Raw genomic sequence first — 16,324 nt, 5'->3', positions numbered from 1 at the left:
CCAGTAGCAGTGCTAACTCTACTTAGACCTGGGCTTCAATCTGGCATCTTTCCTGCTCTATACACTTCGTTATTTATCGTCTCTCTTGAAGGGAGATTTGGAATGGTGGAAATTGGTGTGGGGAGAGGAAAGGGGAGGAGAGAGAGAGAGAGAGAGAGAGAGAGAGAGACAAGGAGAGAGTCAGAGAGACAGCAAGGCAGACAGAAACAGAGTGGGACTGAGAGAGAGAAGCAGAGAAGAGAGAGAGAGAGACTGAGACAGAGAGGCAAAAAGAGAAAGAGAGACAGACAGACAGACAGACAGTCAGACAGACAGAAACAGAGAGAGAGAAACAGAGACAGAATAGGAGAGAGAGAGACAGAGACTGGGAGAGACAGAGAGACAGACACAGACAGAAACAGAGAGACAAGGAGAGAGGGAGACAGAGACTGTGAGAAACGGAGAGAGACAGAGAGACAGACAGACACAGACAGAAACAGAGAGAGAGAAACAGAGAGACGAGGAGAGAGGGAGACAGAGACCGTGAGAAATGGAGAGAGACAGACAGACACAGACAGAAAAAGAGAGAGAAACAGAGAGACGAGGAGAGAGGGAGACAGAGACTGTGAGAGACGGAGAGAGACAGAGAGACCGAGAGGGACAGAGACTGGGAAAGGGACAGAGACAGATAGATAGAGAGACAGAATGGAAAAGAGAGAATGAGAGAGGGACAGCGACAGAGAGAGAGACTGGGAGAGAGAGAGAGAGAGGAACTGGGAGAGGGAGAGAGAGGGAGAGAGACAGAGAAACTGAGAGACAGAGAAACTGAGAGACAGAGACAGACAGACAGAGTGAAAGAATTATTTGCATTTATATAGTATTTTTTAAGACATCAGGACATCCCAAAGTGCTTTACAGTACATTTCAAGCATAGTTACTTCTGCAATGATGCAAACAGGAATCAGTTGCTTGATAAAGAAGGGATGTTAAATGGCATTGCGAGGACTGAGATTAGACTAGGTGAAAATGGGGGACCCCTGGGCTGAATGTTTCTGTGCTGTAACATTACTGGGTACAGTGGGGATGTAACTGGACAAATAATCCAGAAACCGGGACTAGTAACCCAGGTGGAATGTGGGTTCATTTTTTTTTAAAGATTCCTTTCCAGGATGTGGGCGTCATCAGTAAGGCCAACATTTATTGTCCATTCCTAATTGCCCTTGAGGTAATGGCAGTGAGCCATATTCTTGAATACAATGACCATTTCGCAGGGCGTCAACCTCATTGGATGTGGGTCTGGATTCACATGCAGGCCAGACCGGGTAAGGAAGGCAGATTTCCTTCCCAAAAAAAGACATTAGCGAATCAGATGGCTTTTTAGTAAAATCCAGTGACGTTATGGTCACCAGATTTTATTCCAATTTATTTTATTAACAGAATTTAAATTTTCCAGCAGTGAGATTTGAACTCATATCTACAGATCATTAGTCAAGCCTCTGGGTGATTAATCTAATAACATAACCACTATGTTACAATTAACAATAACTCCACTGTGACTGTCTGAGAATTTAACTTCAATTTTTTTTTTAAATCTGGAAATAAAAACAGTGAAACTACCGATTGTTGTAAAAACCCACTGGTTCACTAATGTGCTTTAGGGAAGGAAATCTGCCGTCCTTACCCGGTCTGGCCTACATGTGACTCCAGACCCACAGCAATGGGGTTGACTCTTAGCTGCCCTCTGAATTGGTCTAGCAGACCACTCAGTCAAGTTAACTAGCAAGGCAAAATAAATTACCAGCGAGGCCCCCATTCTAAGAATGGATTTTCTTTTTTTAATCACAGTCAACGTCAGCCAAGAATTTCATAAAATTCCGAGCTTCTTGCCGTTTAGAAAATAATTGCTTTCTTAGGACCTAAGTGAATGGCCTCACAATTCCCCACATTAAACTCCATCTGCCCCAGGTTTGCCCACTCTGAGCCTATCAATAACCCTGTGCTACTCTCGGCTCCCCTCGACATTAATACTGTCCTGCTAACTTGGTGTTGTAAGCAACTGTGGATATCCGGCTCTCTGAACTGTCGCCTAAGTCATTTATAATTATAGTGAAAAGACAGCACATGTCAACAGACCCCTGAAGGTGGCCGGATAGGTAGATAAGGTGGTCAAAAAGGCATACGGGATACTTGTATTCTATGCCTTGGCTAATAAAGGCAAGAGCTGGGAGGTTATTTTGGAAATATATGAAGCACTGGTTAAGCCACAGCTGGAGAACTGCGTGCAGTTCTGATCACCGCACGAAAGGGAAGATGTGATTGCTCTAGACAGGGTTCAGAGGAGATTTACGAGGATGTCGCCTGCACTGGAGAATTTTATGAGGAAAGATTGGATAGGCTGGGGCTGTTTTCTTTGCAACTGAGACGGCTGAGGAGAGACCTAATTGAAATGTATAAAATTATGGGGGGGGGTGGGTATAGATGTGGGTAGGGAGGCCACATTCTGCTTGGTTGAGGGGTCCATAACGAGGGGGCATAGAGTTAGGGTGAGAGGTATAGACCAAGAGCTGGAAAGTGGGATTAGGCTGGATGGCTACTTGTCGGTTGGCACAGACACAATGGGCCGAATGGCCGCCTTCATGCTGGCCCTGCCAACGACACCATGCCCAGAGATTGAATTTTTTTTTTTAAAGAATTAATTGAAGTGTCGGAGAACCTGCCTTTCCCACAGAAACACTTCCTCCCCTCAATCAGCTCCCCGTCCAAAACATTCCTTGTGTTGGCCAGAAAAACAGGCAGGATTTGTCAAAATAAAACAGCAAGTCATTAATCAGCTGCTCTGTCCAGCTGTAATGTCAAAGTTAAAAGAGTGCCTGTCAAACTGCAGCGGTCACGCCTCAGAATACCAAACGCATTGAACAAAACACACGCACGGGGCTCGACTTTAACTCGAACTGACTGAGTTCCGAGTGAGTTAAATTTTCGCCCACAGTCTTCCCACGTCGTGGACTTGTGGATTAGAAATTGAACTGAAATCAGCTGATGTACACAGTTTTAAGATGCCCTTTGAATTTTTAAATTTGCATTAAATCGGGTAGAGATTTTTAATCCTGATCTGGAAACTTAGAACCAGCCTAACTAACCCCTCACCAAAAGGCAATTGAACTCTGACTGACCTCAGGATCAAGGTGGGTCACTTCCCCTCTGGGAGCACCCGAGCAGTGTCCTTAAAATAGCCGGCCAACAGAGTAGTTAAACATCACAGCTGCGCTACAGATCACGCGTGGGCATCAATATGCAAGTGTACATATATGTTTTCAATAGATACAACATAACCAGCCATTATACTGCTGTCAGGCAGCATGGTGCCCGATTGTCAATGGAGTCAGTCAGCATATAGTGGCGCTTCTGCCTCTGAGGCCCATTGCAAGAGCCCATAACCAAATCTGCGGGTCATTCAGAGTTTAATTGCTGCATTGGTCCAGTGCAGTGCAGAGGGAATGCTGCATCATCAAGCATCCTTTGAATGACGTTACAATCATAGAATCCGACAGCACAGAAGGCTATTCGGCCCATCATGCCTGTGCCAGCTCCTTGAAAGAGCTGTTTAACTTAGCCCCAAACCCCAGCTTTTTCTATTCTTTCATTGGATGTGGGCACCGCTGGCAAGGCCAGTATTTGTTCCCCATCCTCATTCACCGTTTACAACTGAGTGGTTTGCTAGGGCCACTTCAGAGGGCAGTTAAGAGTCAACCACGCTGCTGTGGGTCTGGAGTCACATGTAGGCCAGACCGGGTAAGGACAGCAGATTTCCTTCCCTAAAGGATATTAGTGAAACAGATGGGGGTTTTTTTTCCACAACAATCGATGCTAGTTCCATTGGCACCATTACTGAGACTAGCTTTGAATTCCAGATTGTTTTTAATTCCTTAAACCTATTGACTAATACAATTTAAATTCCGCCAGCCGCCATGGTGGGATTTAGCCCATGTCTCCAGGGAATTAGCCTGGGTCTCTGGCTTATTAGTTCAGTGACGTTACCACTACGCCTCTGTCTCCTCCATAGCCCTCTTCAAGGACATGTGCAATTTTGCAAGTTCCTTTGGCATCCAATTCAACACCCTTTCAGGCAATGCATTCCAAATCTTAACAACTCTCCATGCAAAGAAACTTCTCCTCATGTCGCCTCTAGTTCTAATGCTAATCATTTTAGATCTATGACCTCTGGTTTCCGATTCACCTGAAAGAGGAAATAGTTTCCCCCCCCTATTTGCTCTAACAAAACCCTTCATCATTTTGAACTCCTCTATTGAACCTCTGCTTAACCTTCTCTGCTCCAAGGAGAACAACCCCAGCTTCGGTGGTCTCTCCACATCACTGAAGCATCTTCCTTGTGAATTTGCTCTGTCAGACTCTCCAAGACCCTGACATCCTTCCTAAAGTGTGGTGCCCAGATCCGTACACAATACCCCAAGCTGAGGCCTAAAGGTTAGCACAACACCCTTGCCTCTATTTACAGAACCAAGTATCCCATATGCTTTCTCAATTGCCTTATCAGCTTGCCCTGCCACCTTCAAGGCTTTGTGAATATGTACCCCCAGGTGCCCGTGGTCTTGTACCCCCCTCACACAGTACCATTTACATTATACTGCCTCTCCATGTTGTTTACCCCAAAGTGCCAGGCAATGACCATCTCCAACAAGAGACAATCTAACCATCTCTCCTCGACATTCAAAGGCATTCCCATCACTGAATCCCCCATTATCAACATCCTAGGGGTTACCATTGACCAGAAACTGAACTGGGAGTAGCCATATAAATACCGTGGCTACAAGAGCAGGTCAGAGGCGAGGAATTCTGCGGCGAGTAACTCACCTCCTCACTCCCCAAAGCCTGTCCACCATCTACAAGGCACAAGTCAGGAGTGTGATGCAATACTCTCCACTTGCCTGGATGGGTGCAGCTCCAACAATACTCAAGAAGCTCGACACCATCCAGCAGCCCACTTGATTGGTACCACACCCACCACCTTAAATATTCACTCCCTTCACTACTGACGCACAGTGGCAGCAGTGTGTACCATCTACAAGATGCACTGCAGCAATGCACCAAGGCTCCTTTGATAGCACCTTCCAAACCCACGACCTCTACCGCCCAGAAGGACAAGGGCAGCAGATGCGTGGGAACACCACCACCTGCAAGTTCCCCTCCAAGTCACACACCATCCTGACTTGGAACTATATCGCCGTTCCTTCACCGTCGCTGGGTCAAAATCCTGGAACTCCCTTCCTGACAGCACTGTGGGTGTACCTACCTCACACGGACTGCAGCAGTTCAAGAAGGCAGCTCACCACCACCTTCTCAAGGGCAATTAGGGATGGGCAATAAATGCTGGCCTAGCCAGCGACGCCCACATCCCATGAATGAATTAAAAAACGTATGCCCATTAAATTGCATCTTCCATGCGGCTGCCCATTTCACCAGTCTGTCTATGTCCTCCATCAGTCTGCTACTATAGTGCTTACTGTTTATTCCAGTGTAGTACTGTTGGAGGCGCTGACTTTTGGATGAGACATTAAACCGTGGCCCCATCTGCCTGCTAGGAGGATGAAAAGATCCCACGGCCACTATTTTGCTGAAGAGTAGAATAGTTATCGCTAGTACTGGGGCCAGTATTTATTCCTCAATCAACGTCACAAAAACAGATTATCTGGTCATTATCACAGTGCCGTTTGTGGGAGCTTGCTGTGCACAAACTGACTGTCGCATTTCAACGGTGACTACACTTGAAAAAGAACTTCATTGGCTGTAAAGCACTTTGGGATATCGTGCGGTTGTGAAAGGCGCTATATAAATGCAATTTTTTTTTAATATCCCCAAGTTAGTAACGGGCTTCTCTTTACTGAAATTGTTGGTTATGAGGGATTTTATCAAATGTCTTTTGAAAGTCTATCTATGCTATCCACTGCACTACCTTTATCAGCCCTCTCTGTTATGTTAAATCAAGGCCCTCTCATGCCTATTCTGGTAGGTGTTAAATAGCGGATGGCACTTTTGGAAGGAGAACAGGGACTTGATCAGATCATCGAGGCTGACACTCCCAGTGCGGTACTGAGGGAGTGCTGCACTGTCGGAGGTGCCTTCTTTCGGATGAGCTATTAAAACCAAGGAACAGTCTGCCCTCTTAGCTGGGTGCAAAGGGTCGTGTAGAACAACAGGGGGCCTCTCCCCAGAGACCTGGCCAACATTTATCCCTCAACCAACACCCCTTAAAACAAAAAACAGATTATCGTCAACACCACTTTGCAGTTTGTGGGATCTTGCTGTGCACGGCTCGGCTGCTGCGCTCCCCCCCACCTCCTACATTACAACGGTGGCCGCACTTCAAGAAAGTACTTAGCTGGCCGCGAAGCGGTCTCGGGGCGGCCCTGAGGGTTATGAAAGGTGCCACAGAAATGCAACCTCCTCCTTTCGTACCAAGTACCCAGAGGCTGCTCCGCGATGGGGCGAAGTGTTTCATTGGCTGCAAGGCTTCAGCGGCAGGGGACGGTGAGCGGGGATGGGGGTGTGAGGGGGGGGGGCGGGGGTCACCAGTGCAACTGGAAGGTCACTAGAACCAACGTTCCCTCTCACGCCTATTAGCATCAGCCTCGTCCCGACAGTCACACTCAGATCACTAATTTGTTGTGGGTGGGAGGAGCGAAGAGTCCTAGGCCTAGGCTGCCAGCTCTCCCCTCATCCACTTTTACAAAGAGTTTAGTTTTAGACACAACATTTTTTTCTTAAGAAAGATGGCAGGGAGTAGGGGAGTGCAGAATGACAGGGTTGCTCCTGTCTGATCTCTCAGTAGCTCCAACGTTCCTGGAGTCTGAAATACAATGGATTGGGAGAGGCTGCTGATTTAGCCTCCTCCTAACCCTGAGACTTGAAGTATAACATCCCATATCGATATATTTTTCAATGGGTGAGGTGCAACAATGCAACATCCCAGTCAGTGTAAAGCTTCCCCACCCGCCTGACCCCCATCAAGAACTAACTAAATACAAACGTCCCTCATTTAACTGCTTAATCTTCGGAGCTGGGCTGTAAACACGTAGCATTTGCGAGAGAAACAGGGATAAAAAAAAACATGCATCGTAGTACCAGAGCAAAGGAAATTTCTATTCGGATTTCTGTAGCACAGGGAATTGGTTACCTGCAGCCCGGGAGGGCTGTTTTCATCCGGTTTCTAGTCTCCCAATCACTGTTAATACCTTCTGTCACGACGAGGTTTTACTTAACCCGTAGAGATGATGGCAGCTGCTTGTATATGTGTGTGTGAGAGAGAGACCGAGAGAGGGGAGGGGAAAGAATAGATAAGGGAAGGCGGTTTTCTGTGTAACTACTGCTGGTTAAAGAAACAGGCTCCCTGCACCACACGCTCCCCACCACCACCCCCCCCCCCCCCAACCCCCAACTCCATTATGAAGAATGTCACTCCTATCTCCTCCATCCTGACAAGGGGCTGCTGTTTTTTCTTTGCTGCCCCCCCCCCGCATAATTTGAAAAGAAAGATCCGCATTTAAAAAGTGCCTTTTGTAATCTCGGGTCACCCCAAAGCCATTTCAAGACTTGCTTTGAAGTGCAATCAATGTCGCAAAACCAGCAGACAATTAGCACACTGCAGGCTCCTGTACAGAGCAGCATGATAATGACCAGATAATCTGTTGCCAGTGATGTCATCTGAGGAATAAATATCAGCCCAGGACACCGGAGAGAATCGAAATTGCATCGATCCCACAGGACCTTTCGCATCACCGAAGAGGGCAGGGTGGGGATCTCAGTTTAACATCTCCCTCAGACGAGGACGTAGCCTCGCCCTCAAAACTGTGCAGAGGTCTCGGGAGTGGGGCTTGAACCGTCAGCCTCGGCGGCGAGAGGACTACAGCTGAGCCAAGAAGATTCTGCACGGCCAGCTACTCGTCAAACACGTCCACATTCCCCAAGGAATTGCCATTCCTCTCTCTCGGGTCGTTCCTCAGTCGCAGCAGAGGGAAGAACGTGCTTCTGCTGTAGGACTTAAGCTGCTGGTGGACACTTCCCAGTGATTCTCGCCCACTCCTGTGTCCGCCACCCACAAGGGAAGCACAACTGGGCAGGAGAACACAAGTTCAATCATTGGCATTAGATTCAAGAGTTCAGCGGTTCTTTCATTAAACAATTGACGGTCACCAGAGCAAAGAAAGACTTGCATTTATATAGCACCTTACACAAGCACCAAACATCCCCAAAGCAGTTTACAGCCAATTAAGTACTTTTTGAAGTGTCGTCCCTGTTAAAATGCAGGTGCCCTTGAAACCGTTGCCGATTGTTGTAAAACCCAATCCGGTTCATTAATATCTTTTAGGGATGGAAATCTGCCGTCCTTACCCGGTCTGGCCTACATGTGACTCCAGACCCTCAGTAATGTGGTTGACTCTTAAAATGCCCTCTGAAATGGCCGGGCAAGCCGCTCAGTTCAAGGGCAATTATGGGATGGGCAATAAACGCTGGCCTGGCCAGCGACGCACACATCCCACAAATAAAAACAAATTTTAAAAAAGCCCGTTTGCGCACAGCAAGCTCCCACAAACCGCAAAGTGATAATGACCACTTTGATGTTGATGTTGATTGAGAGAAAGATATTGGTCCCAGGACACCAAGGAGAGAACACCCCTCCTGCTGTCCTTCAAAATAGCAGCCTCAGGGTCTTTTACACCCACCCAAGCAGGCAGATGGGGGCCTCAATCTAACATCGCATCTGAAAGACAGCACCTCTGCCACTGCAGCACACCCTCAGGGCTTTGATTATGTGGAGAGGCTGGGATTGCTTTCCTTAGAGCAGGGAAGGTTAAGGGGAGATTTAATTGAGGTGCTCAAAACTATGAAAGGTTTTTGACAGAGTAAATAAGGAGAAACTGTTTCCACTGGCAGGAGGGTCGGTAACTAGAGGGACACAGATTTAAGATAATTGGCCAAAAAAAAAAAAAGGGGAGATGAGAAGAAATTAATGTTACGCAGTTGGATGTTGTGATCTGGAACGCGCTGCCTGAAAGGGAGGTGGAAGTAGATTCAATCGTAACTTTCAAAAAGGGAATTGGATCAATATTTGAAAAGGAAAATTACAGGGTTTCGGGGGAAAGAGCTGTGCTCTTTGACCACCCAAAGCACATTCCGATCCAGAAGGTGGAAATGGAAATGGCTAGGTCACGCTCCGTGTAGCCCAGGGGCTGCATCATTCTGGCTTTGGAGGCATTGCCTGCCAGCTCTGGCTGAGCATCCTGGGGAAACAACACTGCCCCTCATTCAGTCTACAGCTCGTGGGGTCGCGTTTCGTCCCCACTGTCTGGGCATTAAGCACGGTGTGGGTGGAGCACAGAGCATTATATTCAGAAAGGGGATCACACACCGGTAACAGAACCCACCAGACACTGCTTCCATCTAAATGAAGGAAGGAAAAAACCCAGGGAGTTCTGTTCCTGCCATGTGATTTCTCTCTCCCCTCCCCCACACCTTCCATCTCCCATTCCTCAGTGTGTCTCTCCCTCCATCTCCCATCCCCTCTCCCACACCCTCCATCTCCCATCCCTCAGTGTCTCTCCCTCCATTTCTCATCCCTCACTGTGTCTCTCCCTCCATCTCCCATCCCTCACTGTGTCTCTCCCTCCATCTCCCATCCCTCAGTGTCTCTCCCTCCATCTCCTATCCCTCAGTGTCTCACCCTCCATCTCCCATGCCTCAGTGTGTCTCTCCCTCCATCTCTCATCCCTCACTGTGTCTCTCCCTCCATCTCCCATCCCTCACTGTGTCTCTCCCTCCATCTCCCATCCCTCAGTGTCTCTCCCTCCATCTCCCATCCCTCAGTGTCTCACCCTCCATCTCCTAATTCTCAGTGTCTCTCCCTCCATCTCCCATCCCTCACTGTGTCTCTCCCTCCATCTCCAATCCCTCAGTGTCTCTCCCTCCATCTCCTATCCATCAGTGTGCCTCTCCCTCCATCTCCCATCCCTCAGTGTCTCACCCTCCATCTCCTAATTCTCAGTGTCTCTCCCTCCATCTCCCATCCCTCACTGTGTCTCTCCATCCATCTCCCATCCCTCAGTGTCTCTCCCTCCATCTCCTATCCCTCAGTGTGCCTCTCCCTCCATCTCCCATCCCTCAGTTTCTCTCCCTCCATCCCCTATCCCTCAGTGTGTCTCTCCCTCCATCTCCCATCCCTCAGTGTATCTCTCCCTCTATCTCCCATCCCTCAGTTTGTCTCTCCCTCCATCTTCCATCCCTCAGTGTTTCTCCCTCCGTCTCCCATCCTTCAGTGAGTCTCTCCCTCCATCTCCTATCCCTCAGTGTGTCTCTCCCTCCATCTCCCATCCCTCAGTGTCTCTCCCTCCCTCTCCCATCCCTCAGTGTCTGTCCCTCCATCTCCCATCCCTCACTGTCTCTCCCTCCGTCTCCCATCCCTTAGTGTGTCTCTCCCTCCATCTCCCATCCCTCAGTGTCTCTCCCTCCATCTCCCATCCCTCAGTGTGTCTTTCCCTCCATCTCCAATCCCTCAGTGTCTCTCCCTCCATCTCCCATCCCTCAGTGTCTCTCCCTCCATCTCCCATCCCTCAGTGTCTCTCCCTCCATCTCCCATCCCTCAGTGTGTCTTTCCCTCCATCTCCCATCCCTCAGTGTTTCTCCCTCCATCTCCCATCCCTCAGTGTGTCTCTCCATCCATCTCCCATCCCTCAGTGTCTCTCCCTCCATCTCCCATCCCTCAGTGTGTCTCTCCCTCCATCTCCCATCCCTCAGTGTGTCTCTCCCTCCATCTCCCATCCCTCAGTGTGTCTCTCCCTCCATCTCCCATCCCTCAGTATGTCTCTCCCTCCATCTCCAATCCCTCAGTGTCTCTCCCTCCATCTCCCATCCCTCAGTGTGTCTCTCCCTCCATCTCCCATCCCTCAGTGTGTCTCTCCCTCCATCTCCCATCCCTTAGTGTGTCTTTCCCTCCATCTCCCATCCATCAGTGTGTCTCTGCCTCCATCTCCCATCCCTTAGTGTGTCTGTCCCTCCATCTCCAATCCCTCAGTGTCTCTGCCTCCATCTCCCATCCCTCAGTGTGTCTCTCCCTCCATCTCCCATCCCTCAGTGTGTCTCTCCCTCCATCTCCCATCCCTCAGTGTGTCTCTCCTTCCATCTCCCATCCCTCAGTGTGTCTCTCCCTCCATCTCCCATCCCTCAGTATGTCTCTCCCTCCATCTCCAATCCCTCAGTGTCTCTCCCTCCATCTCCCATCCCTCAGTGTGTCTCTCCCTCCATCTCCCATCCCTCAGTGTGTCTCTCCCTCCATCTCCCATCCCTTAGTGTGTCTTTCCCTCCATCTCCCATCCATCAGTGTGTCTCTGCCTCCATCTCCCATCCCTTAGTGTGTCTGTCCCTCCATCTCCAATCCCTCAGTGTCTCTCCCTCCATCTCCCATCCCTCAGTGTGTCTCTCCCTCCATCTCCCATCCCTCACTGTCTCTCCCTCCATCTCCCATCCCTCAGTGTGTCTCTCCCTCCATCTCCCATCCCTCACTGTCTCTCCCTCCATCTCCCATCCCTCAGTGTTTCTCTCCCTCCATCTCCAATCCCTCAGTGTCTCTTCCTCCATCTCCCATCCCTCAGTGTTTCTCTCCCTCCATCTCCAATCCCTCAGTGTCTCTCCCTCCATCTCCAATCCCTCAGTGTCTCTTCCTCCATCTCCCATCCCTCAGTGTTTCTCTCCCTCCATCTCCAATCCCTCAGTGTCTCTCCCTCCATCTCCCATCCCTCAGTGTCTCTCACTCCATCTCCCATCCCTCAGTGTGTCTCTCCCTCCATCTCCCATCCCTTAGTGTGTCTATCCCTCCATCTCCAATCCCTCAGTGTCTCTTTCTCCATCTCCCATCCCTCAGTGTGTCTCTCCCTCTATCTCCAATCCCTCAGTGTCTCTCTCTCCATCTCCTATCCCTCAGTGTGTCTCTCCCTCCATCTCCAATCCCTCAGTGTCTCTTCCTCCATCTCCCATCCCTCAGTGTGTCTCTCCCTCCATCTCCCATCCCTCAGTATGTCTCTCCCTCCATCTCCCATCCCTCAGTTTGTCTCTCCCTCCATCTCCAATCCCTCAGTAAGTCTCTCCCTCCATCTCCCATCCCTCAGTGTGTCTCTCCCTCCATCTCCAATCCCTCAGTATGTCTCTCCCTCCATCTCCCATCCTTCAGTGTGTCTCTCCCTCCATCTCCAATCTCTCAGTGTGTCTCTCCCTCCATCTCCCATCCCTCAGTGTCTCTCCCTCCGTATCCCATCCCTCAGTTTGTCTCTCCCTCCATCTCCAATCCCTCAGTATGTCTCTCCCTCCATCTCCCATCCCTCAGTGTCTCTCCCTCCGTATCCCATCCCTCAGTGTCTCTTCCTCCATCTCCCATCCCTCAGTGTGTCTCTCCCTCCATCTCCCATCCCTCAGTGTCTCTCCCTCCGTCTCCCATCCGCCATTGTTTCTCCATCTTCTGCATTCGCTAAAGTTTTGATTCGCACTGTCTTCCTCTAAGATTTTAAAAGGTTGCAGAACCAGGTCAAGCCCTAATTTCCACCACAGTGAGTGAAAGGTTAATTCAGAAACTGCCCGGGATGGAGTGAGGTGTGAATTTGGAACGTGTGTGAAATGGGAGTTGAACCCGTCGGTCGCCAAGTCTGGACCTGCCCTGAGTTACACAATCAAAGATTCGGAGATCATATCAAAAACAGCTAACCATGATAATTATCTCCTCGATTATACAGCTACAACAACTTGCATTCATCTATCGCCTTTAACAAAGAAGTGGTGAACGGGACTTGGTGCAACTTCGGAGATGGGCAGCAGAGTTTTTTGGGTTGAGCTCGAGTTTACAGAGTATGCAAGGTGAGAGATCGGCAAGGAGAACATTGGAATAGTCAAGTTTACTGGCAACTGAAAACACCTAGAGTTAAAAAAAAGTTAGATGGTTAAGTGCTAATTGTTCTTGTGTTGCAGGGTCCACGCAAAGCCGTGTGGGATATGACCTGTGAGGACAGGTTTTCATTGGCGTTTTCACCTCCCTCACATTCTCGGGGTGATACGACTACCCCCTCCTCCCTTTCCTCGACGGGCAGCACTCTCTCCCCCCTCGGAGTTAAACGCCGTGTGCTCAAACCCAACTCCAGAGACTTGAGCACACAGGCCGTCACTCCCGGCGTCAGCACTGAGGGAGCGCTGCGCTGTCAGAGGTGCCGTCTTTCGGACGAGACGCTAAAAGCGAGCGGGCCCCGTCTGCCCTCTCGGTGGACGTTAAAAGATCGCACGGCTGGCATTTCGAGGAAGAGCGATGGGGGTGTTATTTACCCCTCCAACCAACATCACAAAAATAGATGACCCGGGTCGTTATCACATTACCGCTTGTGGGATCTTGCTGTGCACACACGGGCTAAGGCGTTTCCTACGTTACAACAGTGACTACACTTCAAAACGTTCTTCTGGGCAATCGTTCCCGGCCTGGTTCAACACTCAGTCTACCTTACTACCAAGGTGGCTGTCATTAACCCCCATCAAGGGCTGAAACAGTGATCTTTATCAGCTCAACACAGCTCACTGTACTGGTGACATCCAAAACGGAAACATTTCCCCTCGTTAAGCCGCAAACAGACAACAAATTATATCTGTAACAAACGGAAAGAGAGACCTGATGGAGGTCTTTGAGATTATGAAAGGGTTTGCGAGACTAGACATGAGAAATGTTTCTACTTGTGGGGAGTCGAGAACTAGGGGGGGCCATCAATGTAAGACAGTCACGAGTAAATCCCGTCGGGAATTCAGGAGGAACTTCTTTCCCCAGTGACTGGTGAGAATGCGGAACTCGCTCCCACGGGGTGTGGTTGAGGCGAAAAGTGTCGATGCCTTAAAGGGGGAAGCTGGATAAACACATGAGGGAGAAAGGAATAGGAGGGTATGGCGATAGGGTGAGATGGAGAGGGTGTGGGAGGAGGCTCGTGTGGAGCATAAACACCGGCACGGAGCAGATGGGCCGAATGGCCTGTCGCAGTGCCCCTAAATTCGATGTAATTATCTAAAATGAAGGCTCGCGCGCACTTTGAGGTGAGATTCCAGAATTGGGCGCTGCAGGAGGGGCGGCCATTTTGTACTGACCATTTCCCCCCCCCCTCCCCCCCACCCCGTGACATGCGGAGAGTCAGCTACAGGGCTCCCCTCAATGGCTGAGTCGGAAATGTCGGGCAGAATTGGAGGAACGCAGAGATTTTGGAGGGTTTGTAGGGCTGGAGGAGATTACAGAGATGGGGAGGAAGGGTGAGAGGATACAGTCAGAGTTCACCGTAAGAAATCAGATTCCTCCCGTCTCTCCCCCACTTCTGATCCCCAGCCCCTTTCTTGCAATCTAATACATCAACCTAACATTGGGCTGAGTGGATCAATGCTCTAAACTGGGCCACAGGGATCAGGAAAGTCCCAGGCTCGAATCCGGCCTTGATTTTAAAAATTGTCATCCTCTTTTCCAAATACTAACATGGCCTCAACTCCCCTCTCGACTTCTGCAACCCCCCTCTAGACCCATAACCCTCCGAGATCTCTGTGCTCCTCCAATTTCTCTTGAGCAGCCCCAATTTTAATGGCTCCGCCATTGGCGGCCAGGCCTTCAGCTGCCTGGGCCCTAAGCTCTGGAATTCCCTCCCTAAACCTCTCCACCCCTCCTTAAGTCGCTCAAATTTTGTTTGATGATCGCTCCTGTCAAGTGCCTTGGGACATTTAACTATTTTAGAGGTGATATTTAAAGGTAAGTTGTTATTGTGTCAAATAGCCAATCTCAGCCTGGGTCATGAAGGTGGAATTCAGTCAAGGGTCCTCCTCTGAATCACCTTAGAGACCCCACTGGAAACTGTGAGAGAGAGTGAGTGAGCGTGTGAGTGAGTGAGCGAGAGTGAGAGAGAGAGTGTGAGTGAGAGTGTGAGTGAGTGAGAGTGTGAGTCAGTGAGCGTGTGAGTGAGTGTGTGAGTGAGAGTGTGAGTGAGTGAGAGAGAGAGTGTGAGTGAGTGTGTGAGCGAGAGTGTGAGTGAGTGAGAGTGTGAGTGAGTGAGAGAGAGAGTGTGAGTGAGAGTGTGAGTGAGTGAGAATGTGAGTCAGTGAGCGTGTGAGTGAGTGAGAGAGAGAGTGTGAGTGAGAGTGTGAGTGAGTGAGAATGTGAGTCAGTGAGCGTGTGAGTGAGTGAGTGAGTGAGAGAGAGTGTGTGTGAGTGAGGGTGTTTCCCTTAGAGCAGAGAAGGCTGAAGGGGGGATGTGATTGAGGTATACAAAATGATGAGGGGCATTGAAAGGGTAGATAGAAAGAAACTTTTTCCCTTAGCGGAGGTGTCAATAACCAGGGGGCATAGATTTAAGGTAAGGGGCAGGAGGTTGAGAGGGGCCTGTTTCTGTGCTGTATAACTCTATGACTCTATGAGTGAGTGAGTGAGTGTGAGAGAGAGACAGAGAGTGCGAGGGTGTGAGAGAGGAGTGAGAGATTGACAGGGTGTCAGTGTGTGTTTTTGGGTGTGAGAATGAGAGGCAGTGGACTGAATTTTGTGTAGGAGATGGGATTCCCAACGTCAGGCCAAAAAGGCAGAGTGAAACCCTCCTCTGCATTTTCGCAGTCCTCCCCCCGGAGCAATCCTCCGGTGTTGATAAATATAAGTTTCAGGAGGCAGGATCCCAATCCCTTGAAAGACGGGAATCCCGCCTCAATGAGCTGCTGGCCGGAGTTGGCAGCTCAGCAGTAGCGGCAGCGCCACTGGGAGCAGTGGCCACTGCCGGTACTGCAGAGGCCTTGGACCCAGGCCCAGGGCTGGCGTGAGGTGGGGTCGCCAGGGCCAGTCCAGAAGGTCCCGGAGAGGGGGTCTGGGGGGGGGGGTCCCAGGGGGAGAGGGGGGGGTCACAGGAGGTACAGTTGTTCCCAGCAGGGGGTCCTCCATGGGTCACAAATGGCCTACGGAGGAGGGACAGGGTTTAATTTTTAACAAACCGTGTTTTCAGCTCCCACTTGGTGAATCTTTGTTCACCGCTTTCCAATTATAAGGCAAAGAAACCAGCATAAACAGGTTTTCTTATGTTTAAAGAAGAAAAGTTGAAATTTATTAAACTTTCACTTAAACTCTGCTTCGGTTGATGCCAAGGATACACGATGCGCCCATGCTAGCATGCATCCACGATAAACACATGCAAATAAGACAGGAAAGAGCAGAAGAAAAATAAAATGGAAAAGTTTGAGACAATATCTGAGGAGTTTGTTGTTACGTTTCTTTGAGCTCACTGTAGAGTCCTTGGTTGTCGGT

Source organism: Heterodontus francisci, chromosome 48 (assembly GCF_036365525.1).
Source record: "Heterodontus francisci isolate sHetFra1 chromosome 48, sHetFra1.hap1, whole genome shotgun sequence".
In the NCBI taxonomy this organism is placed as follows: Eukaryota; Metazoa; Chordata; class Chondrichthyes; order Heterodontiformes; family Heterodontidae; genus Heterodontus; species Heterodontus francisci.
Note: the sequence above shows the minus strand (reverse complement) of the source record.